The sequence below is a fragment of the Dasypus novemcinctus genome, chromosome 24, assembly GCF_030445035.2.
Source record: "Dasypus novemcinctus isolate mDasNov1 chromosome 24, mDasNov1.1.hap2, whole genome shotgun sequence".
Taxonomy (NCBI): domain Eukaryota; kingdom Metazoa; phylum Chordata; class Mammalia; order Cingulata; family Dasypodidae; genus Dasypus; species Dasypus novemcinctus.
The window spans coordinates 66,611,214-66,632,079 of record NC_080696.1 but is presented as its reverse complement, the minus strand read 5'-3'; the positions used below and the strand labels follow the sequence as shown (position 1 = coordinate 66,632,079).

At 64.8% G+C, this 20,866-nt stretch overlaps 1 long non-coding RNA gene across 1 annotated transcript; it reads left to right on the top strand.

Annotated features, from left to right (window-relative positions):
- The first annotated feature begins 3,652 nt into the window (after positions 1-3,652).
- Positions 3,653-11,161, top strand: LOC131275807 (uncharacterized). Its single transcript, XR_011647386.1, has 5 exons — positions 3,653-3,815; positions 4,423-4,559; positions 6,037-6,117; positions 6,560-6,705; positions 6,905-11,161. It is a non-coding gene; the product is annotated as an uncharacterized lncRNA (long non-coding RNA).
- The last annotated feature ends 9,705 nt before the right edge of the window (positions 11,162-20,866 follow it).

The window sequence follows — 20,866 nt, the reverse complement described above, 5'->3', positions numbered from 1 at the left end:
CTCGTGTTCACACACCCAGAGAAGAGAATTCTGGAAACCGTGGTGAGGCGGCCCCCGCTGGGCGCTGCCACGGGGTTCCCTGCCCGGGGATTCGTCCTCACAGGAACCTGGAGCCGGGGGGCTGCCCACCCTAGGGGGCCATGGTCCAGACCCTGTCCCAGCCCACATCTGTGCGTCTGTGCGGCTGGGACAGGACCCTCGTCTGCTGAAGGCAAAGCCCTCCCCAGAGCCCGCAGCCTGGCCCGGGAGCCGGCACCCGCTCAGAAGCGGCGTCCTACTGCGCAGCTCACCGCGGCCTTCACGGTCCCTAGCAGGGGGTCCCCGGAAGACCCCGACAGAGTCTGCTTTGTGCCCCGAATGTCGCCTCAGCACAGCAGGCCCCCGGGCGTGGCAGGAGTGGCCACGAGAGCCGCTAGAGCCAGGTGGAGCCGGCCTCTCCCTTCCTGTCCGCCATCCGAGCTGCGTCTGCCCGTTCTCTTAGAGTGCTTGTCACAGTCGTGGCACGACCCCCTAACATCTGAACATACCAAACTGCAGCAGGGGTCGCTCAGGCTGCAGCTGCAAACCCTGCTCTAGGCACTCGGCCTCCGAGCGCTTCAGGTCTGCGTGTGAGTTGCCGCCCTGACAGCCAACCTGAAAACCTCATACCTTTTAGTAAGATTTTTCTTTTTTAAATTTTTAATCCCCACACCCCCCATTATTTGCACTTGCTGTCTGCTCTCTGGTCCGTTCCTTGTGTGTTTGTCTTCTTTTTAGGAGGCACCAGGAACTGAACCAGGATCTCCCATGTGGGAGGGAGGCGCCCAATTGCTTGAGCCACTTCTGCTCCCCGAGAACCCCCTCCTTGCCTCACCCTAATGGGGGGCCTTTTCTAGAGGGAAAACCTGAGTCCCCTCCCAGCCAGGACCCCACCCATGTCCCCTGATAAGTGTGGAGGCAGCAGTGAGGGTGAGACATATGCCGTCCTCCCCCATCTAGTCTCTAGCAGGCCCCTCGGCCTCTCGGGGGGCTCCCCTAGCCCTCCAGGCCCCCCTCGCTCCATCACCCCATCGGACCCCTCCTCCAGTTCTGAGAAACGTGGACCCCAATTTGCAGAAACTTGGGGCACATTTGCCAATACTGCCAAGTCCAAACCATCTTCTCTTGTTTGTAAAGCGAGACTTGGGCCTCTTCGCACACTTGCCACCAGTGTCTAAAGGGGTTTCCAGAAACTTCCATCACCATAGACGCCTGAGCCAGGGTACCAGGAAGAGCTGGAAGTGCCTCAGCATGTAACCAGGAAATTGTTGGAACTGGGGACGGACGTCACAGCCAGTGGTCACTTGGGGACAGGCTGGACGCAGGGCTATGTCGGTGACGCAGGCCGTGGCCAGACAGGGCAGGGCGGCCCGGAATCCTGTCGCAGGCTGAGGCTACAGCAAGCCCCAGGCCGCATGACCGGTCAGCAGAGGTCAGCCTGGCTCGTGTCCCCCAAAGGCCACCGGTGGAGCCAAGACACCCCCACACAATTCTGTGTCGTGTCTCAGAAGCATGATCGGCTGCCAGTGTGCAGGGCTGCCCAGCGTGGCGGCCACGAGTCTCCCCATGGAGTCCTGGGCGCTGGCCACGGGCCCACGAAGGGGGCCGTGGGCGGCAGAGCAGCTTCAGCGTGAGGGGCCTCCCCAGGCCTCCTCCCTGCCCAGCTCCTTCGGGACCCCCTGCCCAGGTGAGAGCCCTGAGGCCCAGGCCCCGCCCCCAGCAGGGGGCTGGCAAGGTGTCCTAACCCCACACCGGGCACGAGCCCCTGCCCAGCTGCTCCCAGCAGTCCTTGCAACATGAACGGACCCCATGGAGGATCCAGCAGAGCTGTCCACCCACCAGGGTGGGCGCCCTGGCCTTCAGCCGGGATGGAGGCGGGGGCCTGGGGGCAGGCAGCCTCAGACCACCCCCATTCCCCTGCGCCAGGGGGGCCCCAGGTGTGCGTGGCCTTGACGTCGGTGCCTCTCCTGGCCGTGTGAGCACCCCTGGCCGGGCCGGCCCCCTGCCCGGCAGCCGTGGGCACCTTGCAAACCGTTTCCAGCCAGGGCTGAGGCTGTGCTGGGAGTGTTCGGGGTGTCCCTCCCTGCGCGCTGAGCCAGCCCCGGGCTTTGCCATGCCTGGGGGGGACACAGCCCCCATCTGGCGGCCCCGCCGGAGCCCCCTCCCCGCCCCCGTGGCTGCTCGCTGCGTCTTCCTCTTTCCCCATGAGCAACTCAGGGCCAAGGCCAGGGCTGGGAGTGGGGCAGGGTCCCAGAGGCCACAGGAGCCATGGGAGAGGATAGACGGGGCCCCGGCCCAGCCTGCACCAGGGAGAGAAAGCCCAGCGCTGTCAAGTGGGGGTCCTAGAACAGGCTGGGGGGTCTGGAGAGAGATGGACACACACTCCGGAATCGTGCCTCCTGTGGACCCGGGCGCGACAGGAAGCCAGCGTCCACCACAGACACTGGCCCCAGGGCAGGGCACGGGGACTGGGGCGGCGCAGGGTCCCTCGAGCCTGCTGGGGTACCCACGTCCCTGTGTACTCAGCGCCCACGGCTCCCGCTTTCTGTCCCATTTTACCAGCGACAGCAAATCACAGTGGCCCAACCCGCCCTGCCTCTGTCCTCCACTGGGGGCTCGCCCCCACTTCCTGTCCCCGCCAGAACTTCACCCATCCCCTACGTTCCGGTGGCCCCCAGCTTTGTGCCTCTGCCCTTTGCCCCGTCCACGGCCGGCACCTGCCCTCGACCCGGTTCTAAAGTGAGAAGAAGCTGCCTCAGACCTGGAGGTCTGGGGCCCACGGGGGGTGCTGCAGCCTGCGTCCCGGGGAAGGGGGGGCGCTCGGCCGCACCCCAGGACAGCCTCTGCCTCCCCGGAACCAGCCTCCCATCCAGGCGGGCCGGGCCCAAGAGGACGAGCGAGGCTGAGGTAAAGTGGAGGGCGGCGGCCGTCCGCAAGGTCAGCTGGGCGGCAGGGGACCTGGGCCGCCCGCCAGGCACCTGCAGCAAAGCCCTGGGCCGGAGGCAGCACCGCTCGGCCCGAGCGCCTGGGGGCGCCAGGGGTGCGTCAGGCCGGCCCCCAGCTCGGGGGGCGCGGGGCCCTCCTGTTAGAGGCCCGGGACAGGCCTCCCGCCGCCACGCCTTCTCCCTGCTCGGGGGCTCGCGCCCATCGTCCTCCCCCGCCCCTTGCTCCTTTCAAACAAAAGGCAGCGCAGCCTCCACGCCCACCCGGCTCAGCACACTTGATTGTCAAGCGGCCTGAAACCCACAGTGAGGAATCTGCGCAGGCAGCCCCAAAATAAATGACGGAGGAACACGGGAACGCGGCACGGGACACGTGGCGTCGCTTCCTGCCTTTGTTTCCAGGGGAGGCAAAGCTGCGCGAGAGCCCAGATCTCCACTTCTAAACCAACACCCAGAGTTGCCGGTTGAACGCCAGCAGATGACGTCCTCCTTGTTCTGAGCGGTTGGAACAAGCACACGGCAGACAGACGCACAGACTCACAGGGACAGAGGGACGCACAAGGCACCGGCTCGGTTCCACGCTCACGCACATTCCGAGGGCGGCTCCGCCCGGAACGACACCTGTGATCCCTAAAGAACACGATGAACACAATCGGCGCGTGCGCGGAGCCGTTTCCTGACGGAGCGTAGCAGGAAACCCGGGTGGAGAGGGCCCTGGGCGGAGGGAGCAGCCCTGAGTCCTTGGAGTGTAAAATCCCTGGCTCGGAAGAAACGAGCGTCTTTAGGGGGAGGGAACAGAGGCTCAGACAAGAGCTCGGAGCCGCGGCGCCCCAGGCTTCAGAGAAGCCGAGCCAGGTAGGGTGAGCAGCAAGGGGGCAGCAGGGGCAGCAGAGGCAGCGGGGGGCAGCAGGGGCGGTGGGGGAGGCCCCCGGGAACCCACTCCTGGGCTCAGGCCCCTTGCAGCACCCCCGGGGGAGGAGAGGTCCAGGGCCCTATGGCCCGAGGGCCTTCGCCAGGTTCCCCGAGCAGGGAAGCAGGTGAGACGCACACCTGCCGGGGGCTTACCCCAGGTGATGCCGAGAGGTGGAGCTGGCCAGACGCCAGCCCCAGGCTTGCTGGCCCAGCCCCGGGCACCTTCCTTGGCTGCCCTTCCCTGGACCCAGTGGAGCTTCTGGAAGGCACTGGGCACTGAGGTGCCACGGAGGGAGAGGGCTGAGGCTGGGGGGCCGCCTTCCCCAACGCAGACCACCATAAAGGGAGTCTCCAGCAGAGGTCACGAGCTCTCATTTTGCAAAGCAGGAGAATAACACCCGAGCTGACGTTTGAATGCCATTCCGTGGGCAAATTGGAACTTTATTTTTTATTTTTTTAAAAAAAGATTTATTTATTTATTTAATTCCCCCCCTCCCCTGGTTGTCTGTTCTTGGTGTCTATTTGCTGCATCTTGTTTCTTTGTGGCAAGTTGGAACTTTAAATTTAGAGAAGAAGGAGCAGCTCCATAAGAATGAGTGCCAGCCAGCAAAGGCACGTCACGCCCTCCACCGCGTCCCGCGAGCTCGCCACCCCTGCCGCCCTCTGGAGAAGGACGTTTGTCTCCAGGTGTCTGGAGAAGTCGGGCAGTGGGGTGCAGGGGGCTGGGTCCCGAGGGAGGGACCCTGGGAAGTGGCCATCTCCCGCAGCCTCCAGTGTCCACTGTACTGGAGGTGACACGACTGTCCCCCAGGGCGGCCGCGGACCTTGGGGTGGTGAGGGGTGGTGGCCGGAGGCTCCCAGGCAAGACCCTCATGCGGAGCCTGTGGGCTGGGGCTGGGCGGCTGCGTGGTCCAAGCAGGGCCGGGCGGTGGCAGGTGCCGTCCCAAGGGCTGGGCAGATGCCGAGGCCGCTGAGATGGAGCCAGACCCTGTGGCACACTGCGGCTTCCAGATGCTCCTGTGGTCCAGCACGTGGTCAGGCAGCCCCGGGAAGCACAGCGTCCTGGCCCTAGGCCCCTCAGTGTTCTGGCCATCTAGGGGAGTCTCCCACCGCCAGCGGTCAGTGGTCTCCAACAAATCGCTACCTGCGCAGAAACTCACGAGATGAGGAGCCTGGAGGAGCCTTGAGCCTCTGTGACGTCCTGGGGCCCATGAGCTGAGCTGTCCACTCACAAAACTAGCTCGGGGAAGGGGGCCCCTGGAACAGAGCCGGCCGTGGCCGCCAGGGCTCGTTTGGTTGCACCACAAACGCCACTGCCCTACGGCCCGTACTTGCCTTGGGACCAAGCCCAGGCTGCTCGGGCTGGACGGTCAGCTCTGCCCCTGTCCACCTCACTCCCCAGACAGCCCTGGGGGACATCAAGGCAGAGCCCACTGTTCTGCCCCGGCCTTGCTGCCGCCCCTTGGTTGGGCGATTAATGAAGAGGTGCTCAGGGCTCCACGGGTTCTGTGAAAGCAGAGTGGGCTTTACCACTCTTGGGGATACCACCCAGTATCCCAAGGACACGGGGCTGCCATGTCGGGGACACTTCAAGCAAACCAATTCCAGCCTTCCCGTCTCTGGTACTTACGGTCTAGCCCACGTGGCCAGACAGAGAAGCCCAAGGGGGATTCTGCGGGGTGGGGAGCGACGGGGAGCTCCTGCCCACACCTGCCCGGCCGGGTCCCAGTGAAGCCACACCTGTCTACTGTCCCTTCAGCACCCCTGGGGACCCAGGTCCTCCCACTGCTGGCCTCTGTCCCAGCTCCCCCCTCCCCCCTCCTGGGCGCCCTCCACCTGCCCACCTGCCTCCCCCGGCCGCCCCCTCGGGGCTCCGCGCTGTGTGCCCTCCGCTCCGCCATCAGCTGCCCACACTCACCTTACTTGCGCTCCCCAAAAGCAAACCCTGAGTCAAGGACTTGGGTGGCCTGGAAACTGATGTGAGGGAGGGGAAGGAGACAGGAAGGAGAGAGTTGGTACAGGCCATGGGGCGAGGCCACGCGGGGACAGGCCTCGAGCCGTTTGCCCCTCCCTCTCTCGTCCGTAGGTGTCGGCGGGGGCAGTGCCTCCCCTGCATGTCCAGGCTGCACCCCGGCTTGGGCGAGCCACCTTCCTCCTCCCACAGGGCAAAGCGGAGAGACGCTGCAAGAGCGCCCACGTGGGAACTGTCCGCCGCCGGGGTGCTGAAACCCAGAGGCCTGGCCCCGTGCGTTCCAAGCATCTGCTTGAGGCTGCTCACTTTTCCCTGATTTTTTTCCTGGCGAGGACCTTACCTCCTCCACTGCACTCTGGGGTCTTTGAGGCAGGGGCACGTCTTCTGCTTCTCACGTAGGAGACCGCTTTGTGCAGCCCTGAGCTGGCTCATGGGTTAGAATCCTGCGCCTTGTAGAGGTGCCCAGGGGAGCCCTAGCAGACGATGAAGGGGCAGAGGGGTAAAGCAAAGCCCTGTTCATGGAAACGGGGAAGAGGAGCAGGCGTTGGTTTTCATAAATGTGACCCCTGGAAGGGCAGGTGGAGCCCAGCAGGAGGCGGGGTTGACGCCTCCGTGCTCAGCTCTGGGGTGGCAGAACGAGCAGCGCGTTGGGGAGAGCGTGGCCTGTGGACATCTCTGGTACCAGTGGAGGCCGCTCGGCCACGGCTTCTCTCAGCCCTTCCCACCAGCACTTCTGAAGTCGCACGATCTGAACCACAGCTCCGCGGCTGCCTGGGATTCTGGAACTCTCAGGAAGGCCTGCTCCTTTGGGCCGGGGTTTGTGGACGCCCACGTGTGAAGTCTTTGGCTCAGCACCGACAGGTGAGTTGGAAGGACTTTGAAAGATCAGGCAGGGAAGGGCCCCACCAGAGAATGCCAGGCGCCACGTCCACACTCGCCTCGCTCACCGCTGAGGGCGGAGCGCCGTCCTGCCCGACTTCTGCTCGCTCGTAGCTGGACGAGCTCTGGCGGAACGCCCGCCGACCCACTGACCCTCCAGCCTCCCTGATGCCTTGTCCAGGTGGAGATTTGCCCCAGGTCTGTGGCACCTGCCAGACGGCGAGCTCTGCTTGGGGTCCCTGATGTAAAGGTGGCACCCTACAACCTCCAGGGATCTCCGTGCAACACTGCTGCTGTGGCCGCTGAAGTGGCCGCTGTGGCTAAAGCCTGACCCCTGGATAAAGTCCAAAGTGAGAGAACAATGATTTGTGTCATCACAGTCCTGCCTGGCGTCCTTGCCCCTAGGCAGATTGGGTGTCCCTGGGGTGACCGAGGGTCTCCCTGGGTCCCCTCCCAGGCAAGGCCAGGCCCCCTTCTTGAGTGGGAGACACCGGCCACTCCGGCGAGCCTCCCCTCAGGCACATCACACTTCCCCTCTCTAGTAACCCTTTCCGTTGGATACGATCATGCTGCAGGGCCCACGTCCCCCTCTGGCTGCCACCCGCCCACTCTCCTTTACACAAAACTCCCAAAATGGTTGTCCTTGCTCCCTTAGGCCGCGTCGCCTGCACGTAGACGCTGAGTTGGAGATTTGCTGCAGGAGCTTTCGGGGGGTGGGTCTCAGCGGGGCAGCGGGACGGGCAGGGGCGGATGGGGCGTGATGTGGCCAACCCCACAGGAAGCTCTGGAGCCTGGGGGAGCCTTGGGGGGCTCAGCTGGGGCCAGGGCGGGGGCTTTGCACCCCAAGGCCACATCGTCAGACGCAGGCAGCTCTTCGTGGAGGACGGCTTCCTGGGAGCGCTCAGCTGCCGGCAGCAGGGGGTTCCCGGGCAGCTCACCACAGCACCCACGCCCCGCCGTGCCCCACCCCGCCCCTTCACGGGTGCTGTGACCTCCAGGTCCTGGATTCCAGGGTCGTGTCGGGCCACACTCGTGTAGGCTCGCTGCTGAGACAGCCGGTCACTTCCGCCTGGGAACACCCTCTCCCTCTTCCCATCCCTGCAGGGCCCAGCCCCCGTGCGCCCAGGCCCTCTCCCTTCTTGGGCTCCTTTGCTGACCCCTCCCTGTGTCCTTGACCTGTACACGCTGGTGGGCCAGGGCATGGCCCCCTTTGCCCCGTCTCAAAGACCACGGGGGAGGGGAGGTGAGCCTAATGCAAGTGGGGATCCCGGAAAGCAGCTGGACGCCCAGGGCATCTGAACGCCACGCGGCAATGCCGGGCACTCAGTGTGCCCCCAGGTCCGTCCACCATCAGCCTTCAGCAGAAGCTCCAAAAATGCTCACGTCCAACCAGGGTCCCCTGCACTGCCCTGTCCAGGGTCCCCTCACTGCCCACTGGCCTCTGGCCACAGCCTCCCACCGGCCTCCTGGCCTCTGCCACAGCCTAATCTCCAACAAGCAGACCAACTGGTCTTTTCCACGCCTAAGCCAGGACTTGTCACTGCTCTGTCCGAGGCCTCCCACGCATTCTGGTTCCAAGTTGAATGAAGCCCCCAGGCCTGGCTCTGGCCCTGCTGCTGTCCTCGCCCTCCTCCAGCCACCCCCTCACGCCCTCCCTCCCTGCAGCACTGGCCTTGCCCAGGGTCTCGCCGTGTCCCCCCTGCTGCCCTGGCCTTGCTCTGAGTCTCGCCGTGTCCCCCCTGCTGCCCTGGCCTTGCTCTGAGTCTCGCCGTGTCCCCCCTGCTGCCCTGGCCTTGCCCTGGGTCTCGCCATGTCCCCCCCTGCTGCCCTGGCCTTGCCCTGGGTCTCGCCATGTCCCCCCCTGCTGCCCTGGCCTTGCCCGGGGTCTTGCGTGCTCCCTGCAGCGCTGGCCTCGCCCTGGCCCTGGGCTAGACCAGGACCCCCCGGCCCCAGGACCCTGGCACTGGCAGCCCCTCCTCCTGGAGGCTCTCTCTTCCCTGGCATCTCCGTGTGGCTTCTGCCCTCCCCGCCTGTAGGTCCCTGTGCCCTGCCCTTCTTCCAGGCCACGGTCCCTCTCAGCACCCGCCGTCCCTTAGGTCCCTCTCATCTGTTGGTCTCCCCTAAACACACGCTCCCGGGGGTGGTGGGCCTGCTTGTGCTCAGATGTCTGGCCAAGTTCTCCCTCCTGCGGCCCCCTAGCAGGGGCGGCTCCCCTGAGCGTGGCCCCTGCCCTGGGGTGAGGGGACAGGGGAGGGTCCCCTGCTCTCCCCGAGACCTTCAGCCTGCCGCCCTGAAGCAGCTCTGGGGACAGAGCTGGCCCCTGCCGTGGGCCCGTGGCGCACAGCGCACTGCGCCGACGAGCAGCCGGAGCGCCGCGGCCTCGTCCTGCAGGCCCTGATGCTGGCGAAGGCCCAGGAGATGGACGGAGTGGTCTCGGCAGCCCGGCCACCATGGAGCTGGTGGTCAGAAAACCCAGCTGGTGATCGAGGCCGCTCGGCACGGCCTTGCCAGGGGCCTTAACGTGAGCGGCCAGCCGAGCCGCGCTCAGGAGGGACGCCCGGCCGCGCTCTGCGCGCAGGGGTCTGAACTTCACCCACCACTGGTGTCAGGGGCTCTCTCGTGTCCCCGGCCCCCCAGCCACCCCGAGATGAAACTTTTGAGGATCGGGCCCAGGAGGAGGTGCCGGCGGAGCTGCGGCCGCTGTGAGCCGGCGTCACCGGAGCCGAGGCGGCAGCCGAGCGGGGGATCAGAGGCGCGGATGTGCTGAGGCCACTCCAGGTGTCCTCGACGCCCGCAAAGCTGGACGGAGGCTCGGGGGACGAGCGTCCACACTGTGTTTTCTCCCCCAGAGACCACGTCACAACGTCACATGCCTCCCTTTGCACACGATGACAAGCCGCTGTCGAGGGCAGATGTTTACCACACGGCGTCAGCACATTCAGGAGACCGAGGGGAGGCCTCGAGGTAGCAGGGGGCTCTGAGGCGGGGGAGGTCGAGGCCCCCAGACAAGCACGAATGCAGCCAGCGAAGGGTCAAGGTCACCGACTCCAGGGGAGGGTCAAGGTCACTGACTCCAGGGAAAAGCCAAGATCACTGACTCCAGGGAAAGGTCAAGGTTATCAACTCCAGGGAAGAGCCAAGGTCACCGACTCCAGGGAAGGGTCAAGGTCACTGACTCCAGGGAAGGGTCAAGGTTATCAACTCCAGGGGAGGGTCAAGGTCACCGACTCCAGGGAAGGGTCAAGGTCACTGACTCCAGGGGAGGGTCAAGGTCACTGACTCCAGGGAAGGGTCAAGGTCACTGACTCCAGGGAAGGGTCAAGGTCACCAGCTCCTGCTGCCGGGGAAGGGGCAGAGTTTACATGGGTGGATGCTTGTCCCACCGCACTCACCGGCATCTCTACCTGGAGACCCCCAGGCTGGACGTCGGGTGGGAGGCAGCCCGGCCTCCACACATGGGGCCCTTTGTGCCTTCTTGAGGTGGGGCCCCTGCGGCGCAGCCCCCCGTCTCGCTCTGGTACAGGAGGGCGCAGAGCGGCTCGCAGGAGGGATGGGGTCTCTCTGGCCGCTGGGAGGAATGGCGAGGGGACTGGAAAGGTTAAAAGCACAGCAGAGGGGACACGTCCCAGCCCGGCCGCAGGATCAGCAGAGAACCCGGCCTGGACGCTGGCTCTGCTGCTCTGCTCCACCCGGTGGGCTGTCCCTGACGGAAGGGGACACCATGCAAGGGCCTGCCTCGCGCTGAGTGGGACCCTGGGTGCCCGTGCCTGGCGGGGTCTGTGAGAGGACAAAGAAGAGATGCGCTTTAATCGTAAAAAAAACCCTCATGTGTACATTCTTCATCCTTCCATGCACAAAGTGAGCGCCTGCTGAATACACCAGCCACAGAATCACAAGGCAGCCGGCGCCACAGAAATCCAAAATGGGGGCACCCAGGGGGTAGGCTCTGCCGGGCGCAGGGCCCCTGGCTGCACCCACCCCCAGGCCGGGGTCAGACGAGGGCCCATGTCTACATTGACTCATTTCCGGAGACTCTGGCCCCGTCGCGGGACGACGCGCTTGCGGCGAGGCTTGGGGAAGGCTGCTCTCGGCCTGAGGCCTGGACTGTACCCAAAGTCCAGCCCGCAGGGCCCCCTCCTGTCTGCCTGAAGCTTGTCCTTGGAGGGGGCCGAAGGGTCTTTCTCGGGGCTGGCGGCCCTCGGGGCAGACCCGGCAGGCAGCGGCCGCGGGGGAGCCAGCGCTGGAGGGACCCCGAGGCCTGTGCCCCCCAGCTGGGAACGTGGAGCCTCAGCAGGAAAAGGCCTCTGAGGCCGATTGCAGCGCAGACGAGGCAAGAGAAGGCGCCTGGCGGGGGCTCCGCTCCCCACCCCCTTGTCGGCCACCCCCTCGAGACAAGCAGCCTTTTGGTTTTTCTAATGAACTCATTTTAAAATCCAGAGCCTGCGTCTTTGTTTCATGACGCCGAGGACGGCCGCCAACCGCAGCGGGATGGGCAGGGGGTCTGTGCTGAGCCTGGGGCGGGAGCACGGCCCATCCAGGCCTCCTTCCGGACTCAGCTCAGAGCCGGAGCCAGTGCGTCTCCGTGTCTGAAGCCCCCGGTTTGCGGGCTTTGCCTCGGCCGCCCCCAGTGCCTGGCGGCTGAGATGGGGGAGGGGGCAGACCCATCAGCAGTACCCAACCTGCCGGAACCCGGACGGAGAGTACAGCCAACAGGCGAAAACCCCGGATCCGCAGACCCCCAGGCACGGGGGGCGGAGCGAAAAGTCGTCAGCTGAGCCGAGGCGGCTGCTGTGGGGGGTGAGGGGGGCGCAGAGCGCAAGGCCAGGTCCTGGCGACGTGGGTGCTGGTGGGCGCTGGCGAGGGCCGGGGTCATGCGAAGGAGGGGCGTGGGGCTCCCCGGCCGCAGCGAGGGCAGCGAGGTGGCCGTCCCGCTGGGCTGGACACGAGCACAGCCGGGCGAGCTCCCCTGCCCATCGGGGAGGGCGGCGGACGTCCTCGGGGGCGGAGTCCACGTTCTCCAGATGTGGGTCCTGCCCCCCATCGCCCCCCAGACCTGAGGTTTCAGCGCCCCCAGGACTGGAAGGGGCGGGCGCGCCCCGGGGGGACAGCCGGGGTCTGGCTGGGTGGTCCGGGAGGCCCCTGCGCTGGGCTGGCACCGCCGGGAAGCGGGGCTGAGCGTGGGGGCAGTAGCCCCGCGGAGCAGGACTTGGGCGTCTGTGCGTGGACGGCCTCCGCGTGGCCCGGCCTGGTCTCCGTGAGGTTTCGTGGGCTCGTGGGACGCTGGTGGCCTCTGAGGTTGCTTTGGTCTAAGAGGACAGCGTGGCGCAGCCGTCACGGGCCGCCATCTTCCCAGCGCCACAGGAGGCTCTCCCCCTTCTCAGCTGGAAACGGCAGCTGAGGTCAGACACTGAAAAACTTTGTTCGAATCTAGAAATCCTGAAACTCTCTCCTCTCCCTGAATAAGTTTTTGCGGGAATCCCAGGCTGGGAGCTGGCCGAGGCCACCAGTCCATGGGCATCACCAAGAGCCCCTGGGGGGCAGCTCCCCAGCAGGAGCCCCAACAGGACCCTCCCCCCAACACGAGCCCCCCAAAAGGTCCCTCCCCTCAACACAAGCCCCCCCAACACGACCCTCCCCCCAACACGACCCTCCCCCAACAGGACCCTCCCCCCAGGGGGGATTCTTGCCTGACTGAGCAGCCAGAAAGAGAAAGGTTTTAGGTTTTGAAATTTGGGCTTCATTTTTCCAAGGCCATTCTTCTCTCAAAATTTAAATGTGTATAAGTTGAAGGAAATGGTATCCAAATACTCAAAATCTCAACAAGTTAAACAAACCTGGGTGGTTGGTGTTTTCTTTTAATTTCAAAATACATTTAATAAAAACGAGCCACAGTTTTACATGTAGCATGTTTACAATTCAGTTCCACAGCGTTTCCTTCATGTTTACTACTTCTTCATCGCTTGCCTTTGACTCTCCTTCAGCAGGAGGTCGCTGCCCAGGGCTCTCTGTAACGCGTCAGTTTCTGGGGAATTCTCCTCGGTTATTCCCATGTGGCTGCCATAGCGTGTCCCAGTGGCTCCTTTACAGGTTCCGCTGGACAGGCAGGGCTTGGCCCTGGCGACTCGAGTCCACATGAGATAGGCATCAGCCTTGTGTGATGTCTGGCAGCTGTCCCTGCTGCAGTGAGGACACGCTGGGCAGGCGACGGGGAAGGTTAAGGTCACCGCACCGTCCTCTGATGCCAGTGGCTTCCTCCAGAGCAGGGCTGGCCCGGGTCAGAGGGGCAAACGGCAGCCATTTTCCCAAAAGGGACAACAAAGCCACACTGGACAATGCTCCAACCTCCAAGGCGTGCCTGGAGCCAGCGGAGCGGCCACCGGTCAGAGGCGCGAGCCCGGCCCCTGCACGGCAGCACAACCGTGCGAGAGACAAAACGACATCTGGCCGCAGGAGCCTCCCTGGCCTGGCGCGATTCATACTGGCCATCGCCCCGCCCCACCCCTGGTGCAGAGCCCACTCGAGCCCCCGGATCCGATTCGGGGCATCTTGGCCCAAAGCGGCGATCGGCCGTGTGCGGAGCCTTGCTGCCCGCGGGCCTGGCTTCCAAGTGGGCCTCGGACCGGCCACTTACCCCCGACCACTCCCCGAGCGGAGCTGCCAGGCTTCCCTGCACAGATGTTCAAGAGGGCTCCAGACCGCGTGGAACGAAGAGGCAGCTTTCATTCAACAGGAACGTTTGCTGAGACCCCCGGAGCGTGTCCTCGGGGCGGGGGCCCTGGCCTCTGGGAGGACACGGGGCTCGTGACCCGCTCGCTCGCTCTGACTCGATCACGTTTATGGAGAAGGGCTGTGAAGACAAGAGCAAGACGGCGGGACGGCCTCTGCCCGGGCCACTTCTCTACTGGGGAGTGCAGCGCGGGTGGGTTTCGAGGAAATACAATGCCGTCAGGGCAGGGCAGGCTGGACAGCCACCCTCGCTCATGTCCTGCCTTTCCAAAACACGCAAGTCAGGAAATGGTTCAGGCTGAAGCTCAAAGCCAGCTTGCAGCTGTAAAACCTCCGTGCAGGCCGTGGGGGATTGAAGGCTGTGCCGCAGACAGAGGGCCCCTGGTAGGTGTGGGCTCCGTGGCCCCTGCATCCCAGAGCTGCTGGAATCCCAAGAGCAGCGTCCCCAGAGCCCCGGGGGGGCTGGACCGGGGGTGGGTGGCAAGCCCCTGGACCTCGGGCCTGAATCTGATGCAACGGTAGGAGGCTTTGGGGGGCCGTGGGAGGTTGTTGAGAGAATGTTACAAGTGGAAGAAGTGTAAGTGATCTGTGCCTGGGTGCGGTCACCCCTCGGGCTGAAGTGTGGTTTGCTGGCCTGGCGGGGGAGCGGCCGCGGTAGGCCTAATTCCAAGCCGCTGCCCCCATAATAGGGTGGCTGGTCGGACTCACCGCCACCCCTGAAGGGAGCTCGGCATGGGCGCAGAGTGCCCTCGGGCCTCCCCTTCTCGGCAGCCATGCTTCCGCGGCCGCCCCTCCTCCCAGATGGCGCCACACGATGCCTGTGGGGCGGCACCCTTCTTCTTTCTCCCTGCGCAGGCGCAGGGCGGAAAATTCCAGTGTGCTCCCCCCCCCCCACAGCAGCAACAGCCAGGCGTGGGCGGGAAACTCAAGTCTGCCCTCCACCCCAGCAACAGCAGCCACCAATCCCTAAACCCTAACCCTTCCCCCAGCAACAGCGACAGCCAATCCCTAATCACCACCCCTCCCCCGTCCAGTACCGCCCACTGACCTTTCGCCGGCAACCAATCAGAACAGGGCGTGGCTTCGACCAATCAGCCTTCCCCAGCCCCTATAAAACTGTTGCCTCTCCCTCAATAAAGTGGACTTGCGTGTTTACCTCGTCTCCGCGGTAGTTCTTCTGCCGTGCGCCCTCCAGTCCTGAGAGCCCCCAACAAGGGCCTGGCCTCCCTTGTCCCCAGTTCGTCGCCTGCTTCTCCGGGCGACCCCTTCGTCGCCGGCTTCGCCGGGCGACCCCGTCAGCCGAACCGCGCAACCCCTGTGAGACCGACCCCTCGTCTGCTGCCGGACTGACCCCTCGTCCCAAGTGGGACCGACCCCTCGTCCCAAGCGGGACCGACCCCTCGTCCAAAGCTGGACCGACCCCTCGTCCGCAGCCCGACCCCACCGCCACCGACTGAGCAAGCCGCCGCACCTGGGTGATTTTAAAACATGGTCCGGAAGTTATTTGACTTGTCTCCCGTCAGAGCTGGGCTGTTTCCCCGGGTTGGACCTGGGCTCTTACCTGCGTGGATGGTGGGAGCTGTGCCCAGTCACAGGCCGAGGACTCCAGACACTGGCCACGTCCACCTTCCATCTCAGCACCTCGTCGACGCACTCGCCGGGTGCCTCCCTGCGGACCCCTGTACAGGGAGAGCCCCGGGCCAGGGGGAGGTGGGTGCCAGGGGCCGGGTGGCAGCGGCAGCCCCGGCATCCCCCCTTGGCCAAGCTGCACCCAGCACAGAGTCCTGGGAGGGCCAGTCCCTCGTCACCGCGCTGCACCCCGCAGTAGAGAAGTGGGTGACTTCCCCAGGGTCCCCTAGAGCCGGGGGTTCCTGCTGTGCTGGGGCCGCCTCCTCGGGCGCCGCTCATCCCCGGGGAGTGGGCGCAGCGGGTCCTGCTGGAGAGAACCACCCGCTCCTCCACTCAGTGCTCTCGGAGGCCGCGCGGCTGCTGCCAGGCGACGCTCTCCAGGGAGGTCTGGGGGCCACACGTGCGGCTCCCACGCGTGCACTCGCACATGCCACGGTGGCGAGAGGCTGTGCTTGAGCGTGAATCGGGGGTACCCACGAGCTCCCGAGCACTGTGGGGGAGGGTGGGAGGGCGGGGCTGAGGAGGGGTCCCGGCCAGGGAGGGGCCGCGCCGGGCCCCAGGGAGCTCGGGGTGACCCGTCCAGTGTCCTCAAAGCTCACGGCCTCAGGGACGGGGACTGTGCCGAGAGAGGCCCTCGCCCAGCCTTCTGACCACCGTCTGCTCGGACGTCCTGCCCGCCTCGGGCGTGGCCTCGGTGCCCAGAAGCTCGGCCGGGCAGAGGTCATGGTCACCCCACAAGGGCAAGGCCCTGCCCCCAGCGCCCTGGGAGGGAGGAGGCCCTGAGATGCTGGGCGGGTCCCCAACCCTGAGCCCCTCCCACCCCACCCCTCCCGCCTGCACCCCTCCTCACCCACACCCCTCCCCCCCTGCAATTCTATGCCCCCGCGCCCCTCCCTGCCCGCACCCCTCCCATCCTTACTCCTATCCCCCCTGCACCCCTCTGCGCCCTCACCCCCATCCAGCCCAAACCCCTTCTCACCCACTCACCTCCCCGCCCGCACCCCTCCCCACCCACCTGCACCCCTCCCCATCTGGCCAATCTTTCGTCTTCCGTGGGGACCCAGCCCACACCCCACCCCCTCAGGCAGCCCCATCCTGACCCCACTGGGCTCAGTCCTCCAGGGCCGGGGGGAGCATGTGCACCGCTGCACCCCTACCCCCACCCCCACCAAAGACACAAAACTCAAATCTTCAAGACGTCATTCCATCAGTTTCCATCCTTGGCGGCACTGACGTCAGCATCTGCTCGGGCCCCGGGGCGTGTGCACAAGGTTCTGGCAAAACGTGAAACTCAAAAGTGTCTCCTGGTCCCAGGGTGAGGGTTTAAATGGAAACCGTGCCCCAGATGCTAACCCCTGCGGCGCAGAGGGTCACGTGGCCTGGAGCTGGCCGCGCCGTGGCCTCTAACCTCTGCGGGGTGCCGCTCTCCCCCCCCCCGCCCCCCCCCCCCGGGGCTCCCGGGAGCACACAGAGCCGGGCTCTGCCGTCCGGACTCCGCACCAAATGCAAAGCCCGTCTGCGTTGCGGCTGCCTGCTGCCTCCCTGAAACAGGGTCAGCCACGGAGCGCAAATCCTGCCTCTGTCCTCTCCCGTGGCAGGCGTGGACGGAGCCTCAGAGAGCCACACGCCTCCAAGTGGTCTGCGTTCCTTGTGTCCAGCCCTGCCAGGGAGGGGCCTGCCCAGGGCCGGCAGCGACCAGTCCCAGGAAGCCCCTGCGCCGGTGCCACCTTGAGGCCCGCGTCCCCCACAGCTCACGACGCCAGTGCCAAGCACACCCCAAGCCCGCGGCTCGGGCCCACAAGTCACAGCTCAGACCGTGCTGCGGGTGCTCAGCGGCCGCCCGGGGGCCATCCACCTGCCCACACCGTGAGCCTGGGGATTGGCCTGCGCTCTGCAGGCGCCGTTCAGCCGTCCTGCTGGGGCAGATGCGCCTGATTTGAGGGTTCCCCGGGCAGGAAGCCAGGGCGAGCCGTTCCCCAGACCCGGGACGCTTGTAGAGTGATTTGGGGACCTGAACTAGGACAAACCCGGGGTCCAGGGGCCCCTGGGGGCCCGGCTCACTGCCTCGGCCGAGGAGCGCTCCGCTGGAGAGGCCAAGGAGGCGGAGGGCGAGGCCATCAGCAGGCCAACTCGTCATCATGCCGCTAATTAATTCCCAGCTCATTACATTTCCTGTGGCTAATTTGTACTCCGGCTGATTTGATTAAACTCATCTCTATGCTAATAAATGTGTTTTCCATTTGTTTTAGTGACTGAAGGAAAAGGGTTTGGTATTTACATATTTTGACGTTTAGCAGAGAAATTGCGGCGTCTGAATTAATTTCTCTCTGATTTATACGTTTGTAAAAAGGACCCTGAGGTCAGGCACGGGGTTGGCTTCCCCCAGCCCGTCCTGCCGGCAGCTCCGGCCAGGTGTGGGGGCCTGGAGGCCTCTCAGGCCCGCTGCCCTCCCGGCCCCCAGGAGGCCCCTCCCAGCAGCCCCTTCCTTCCAGGCTGGCCTTGCAGGCCGCGGAGGGGCCGCCCCTCCCGCGTCCATCCTGGGGGCCTCCGACCCAGCCCCGCTGGTGGAGCCGAGGCAAGCGCTGTCTCCTGCCCAGCGGACGCTGTGCGTGGCCATCTGCCCCCAGGGCACTCCGCAGACCGCTGCCTCCTCATGCCTGGCCCAGGCCAGTCCAGCCCTGCTGCTGACCCCTCGCCTGGGCCCCTGGGCTGGGAAGGTCACAGAGGACTGGTTGCCCCCCCCAGCTCATGGCCCAGGGCGGGTCCAGTGGGCAGGAGCCACTGGAGACGGGGCAACGGGGGCCACAGGGCTGACCCTGGCAGGGCGCTGTCCACAGGCTTGGAGCAGAGGCCAGGGCTGTCGGCCCCTTGCTCCTTGGGATGGAAGGTTCCATGGAAGCTCCCACGTTTGGACCCAAGGAGCCCGGCCGCAGCGCAGGGGGGCAGGCAGCGACGGCGGCGCCAAGGGGCTCTGTCCCACTCCCCTCTGCGCGTGCACTGAGCAGAGCTGGAGGAGGAAGTGCTGCCGACCAGTCTGGCAGGAGAACGTTCCAGCGGTCAGCGGTCTCTGAACACGAGACCACAGTGCAGTGTAGCAGCAGGGACAGAAAGGGAGACAGGCACAGATGCCCCCCAGTAGGCTCCAGGAGGAAAGGAAGCAAGAGGCCCCTCGGGCCCGGGGGGGCAGTAAGGAAGTGACGGAGAAGAGGACACACCAGAGGGTCTGCACCAGTGGCCACTTCACAGGGACACCAAGAAGCACACAGCGTCAGAGACGAGCTCCTCGGCCGCGGGCTCCCCAAGGCCACCCCTCAGTGCAGCCCCGCGCAGCCAAGGGCCCCGCGCAGCCCACAGCCCCGTGCAGCCCCGCGCAGCCGAGGGCCCCGCGCAGCCCACAGCCCCGTGCAGCCCCACGCAGCCAAGGGCCCGGTGCCCAGCTGTCACTCCCCCTCAGCCCCTGTGGCTCCACCAGGCTTGGCCGTGGCACCTTCCCCAGCCCCCAGCGAGCTCTGCCTGGAAGCAGCCCGGGCCGTCCCCTCTGTGCCAGCCCCCACCCAGACCAGGCCGCCTGAGAGAGCGAGCAGGCCCCCTCCCACCACTGTCTGCCCCATTAGAAGAAACAGAGTATCGATACCAATCAGTAATCAATAACGCAGGTTTACTGAAGGAGGAACTGCTCCCGCAGGGAGAGAATCCCGCGCTTGTCAAGCTCCATCCATGCACGGGCCTGGGGGCGCCCCAAACGGGCGTCGGGAATTGAGTGACGTTTGGCTCCTCACAGAGGAGGGTCTGGCGGGGCAGGGACCGTGACAGATGAGTCCCCGGGGCATGTCTCTCTCTGCTGGACCAAACTGCTGCTTAAACTGCAACTTTTGAAGGGTACATTCTGTTTTTTCGTTTTGTTTTTTGTTTTTTTTTGTTGTGTTGTTTTCGAGAAAGCCCCTGCTTTTGTTTCTAGCTCTCTGGAAATTTCCTGTCACTTCTCAGAAGGGGGTCTTTTCCAGCAGTGACAATGCCAGCAGCCTTTTCACTTGACCCAACGCCCCTCTTCAAAGACCAGGCGAGGGGAGACCGCCGTTTCAACAAAACGCTGCAACACGCTCGTCAGACGAGGCACGGAGAGCCTTGAAAGCGAGCGCCGCGATGACACTGAAGCCCTGGATTATGCACTTTGGGTAGATCGTGTGGTATGTGAGAATATCTCAATAAAGCTGCTTTTAAAAGAACAAGCAAAAGGAACCCTTTTTTTTTTAATCGAAAGGAACACGGTAACCAACACGGACCCCAGGGAAATCGCAGGTCTGTGTAGGCAGGTGCTGATTTCAGCACGTGAGCAACATTACTTGGCTGAATGGTTTTGTTTATGAAAAGGGATGGAGGGAAGCGGATTTGGCTCAATGGATAGAGTGTCCACCTACCACATGGGAGGTCCAGGGTTCAAACCCGGGGCCTCCTGACCCATGGGCTGAGCTGGCCCACACACAGTGCTGAAGTGCGCAAGGAGCGCTGTGCCATGCAGGCGAGCACACACGGAGAGCCGACACAGCAAGATGACGCAACAAAAAGAGACACAGATTCCTGGTGCTGCTGACAAAATATGTGGACACAGAAGAACACACAGTAAATGGATACGAGAGCAGGGGGGGGGGGGTGCGGGAAGGGGGAAGAGGAGAGAAATAAATTTTTAAAAATTAAATCTTTTTTTTTAAAAAAGGGATGGAAACAGGGAGCGGTGACTCCAGCTCCTCTGTGTCTGCTGGACGTCAGGCTGGTCAACAGTCCAAAGAATCAGACCCCCTGGGTCTGGAGAGTCCGATTACAGCCAGAGGAGCCCAGACGCATCTGCCCTTCACCTCGCCTCGACCCTGACTCTCAGGATTAGGAAAAACTCCTCTGTTCCCACATTACCTTCTGAAGGGAGCCGAGAGGGAGGGAGGGGGGAGGGGGGAACTTAGGTAATAAAGTCAGGGTCCTAAAAGACGCATGGACGAGGCGCTTCCGTTCAGTGATTCAAGTCCCGAAGGCCTCGGCAGTTCCTGCCATGCTGCGAGCAGGCCCAGTTTACCCGGCACTTGCCGAAGCAGCTGGAAGTTCTCCAAGGCTGGCTGCACCCTCGTGCCCTGCTGGAGGCCGCCTGCCTGCCGGCTCAGGCCCTGGTGAAGCCGGAGCGCTGGCCCTCAGCACCTTGGAGAGGGCGGCGAGCCCCGAGCGCCCAGCACTGCGGACAGCTCCAGGCCAGCTCTGGCAGGGGCTGGTGGGCAGGGCGGGTGCTGGTGGGTGGGGGGCACTGGTGAGCAGAGGGGAACATTGGTGGGCAGGGGGCACTGGAGGGCAGAGGGGGCACAGGTGAGCAGAGGGGTCGCTGGTGGGCTGAGGGCCAGGCCCCCTCCAGGCAGGAGCAGTGAGGCCGCCAGTAGCTCTGCCGGCAGACAGGCCGGCTGGACAAGGACGTCAGGCGCCGCCTCCTCCGGCTCCGTCCCCCACGACAGGCCCCCGTGGGCAGGATGGCCTCCCCACAGGCCTGGGCTGCTCCGTACCGGGCGCTCTAACTCGCCTCCCGCCAGCGATGTTTGAACATCTAACGCTCACGGGAAGACACAGCCCAGCGGTCCTGGGGACCCGGGTGCCTCCGCGGTGAAGCCAGCCCCCGTGGGGGGGCGGGGGCTTGGTTCCCTGGGGGTCTGAGCGCGGGGGAGTGGGTTCTGCCCAATTTTACCTGAGGTCTCCATGTCCTGCCGCCGCATCAGGGGTCCCAGCCCCCACAGCCACGTCTGAACACGGCTCAGGC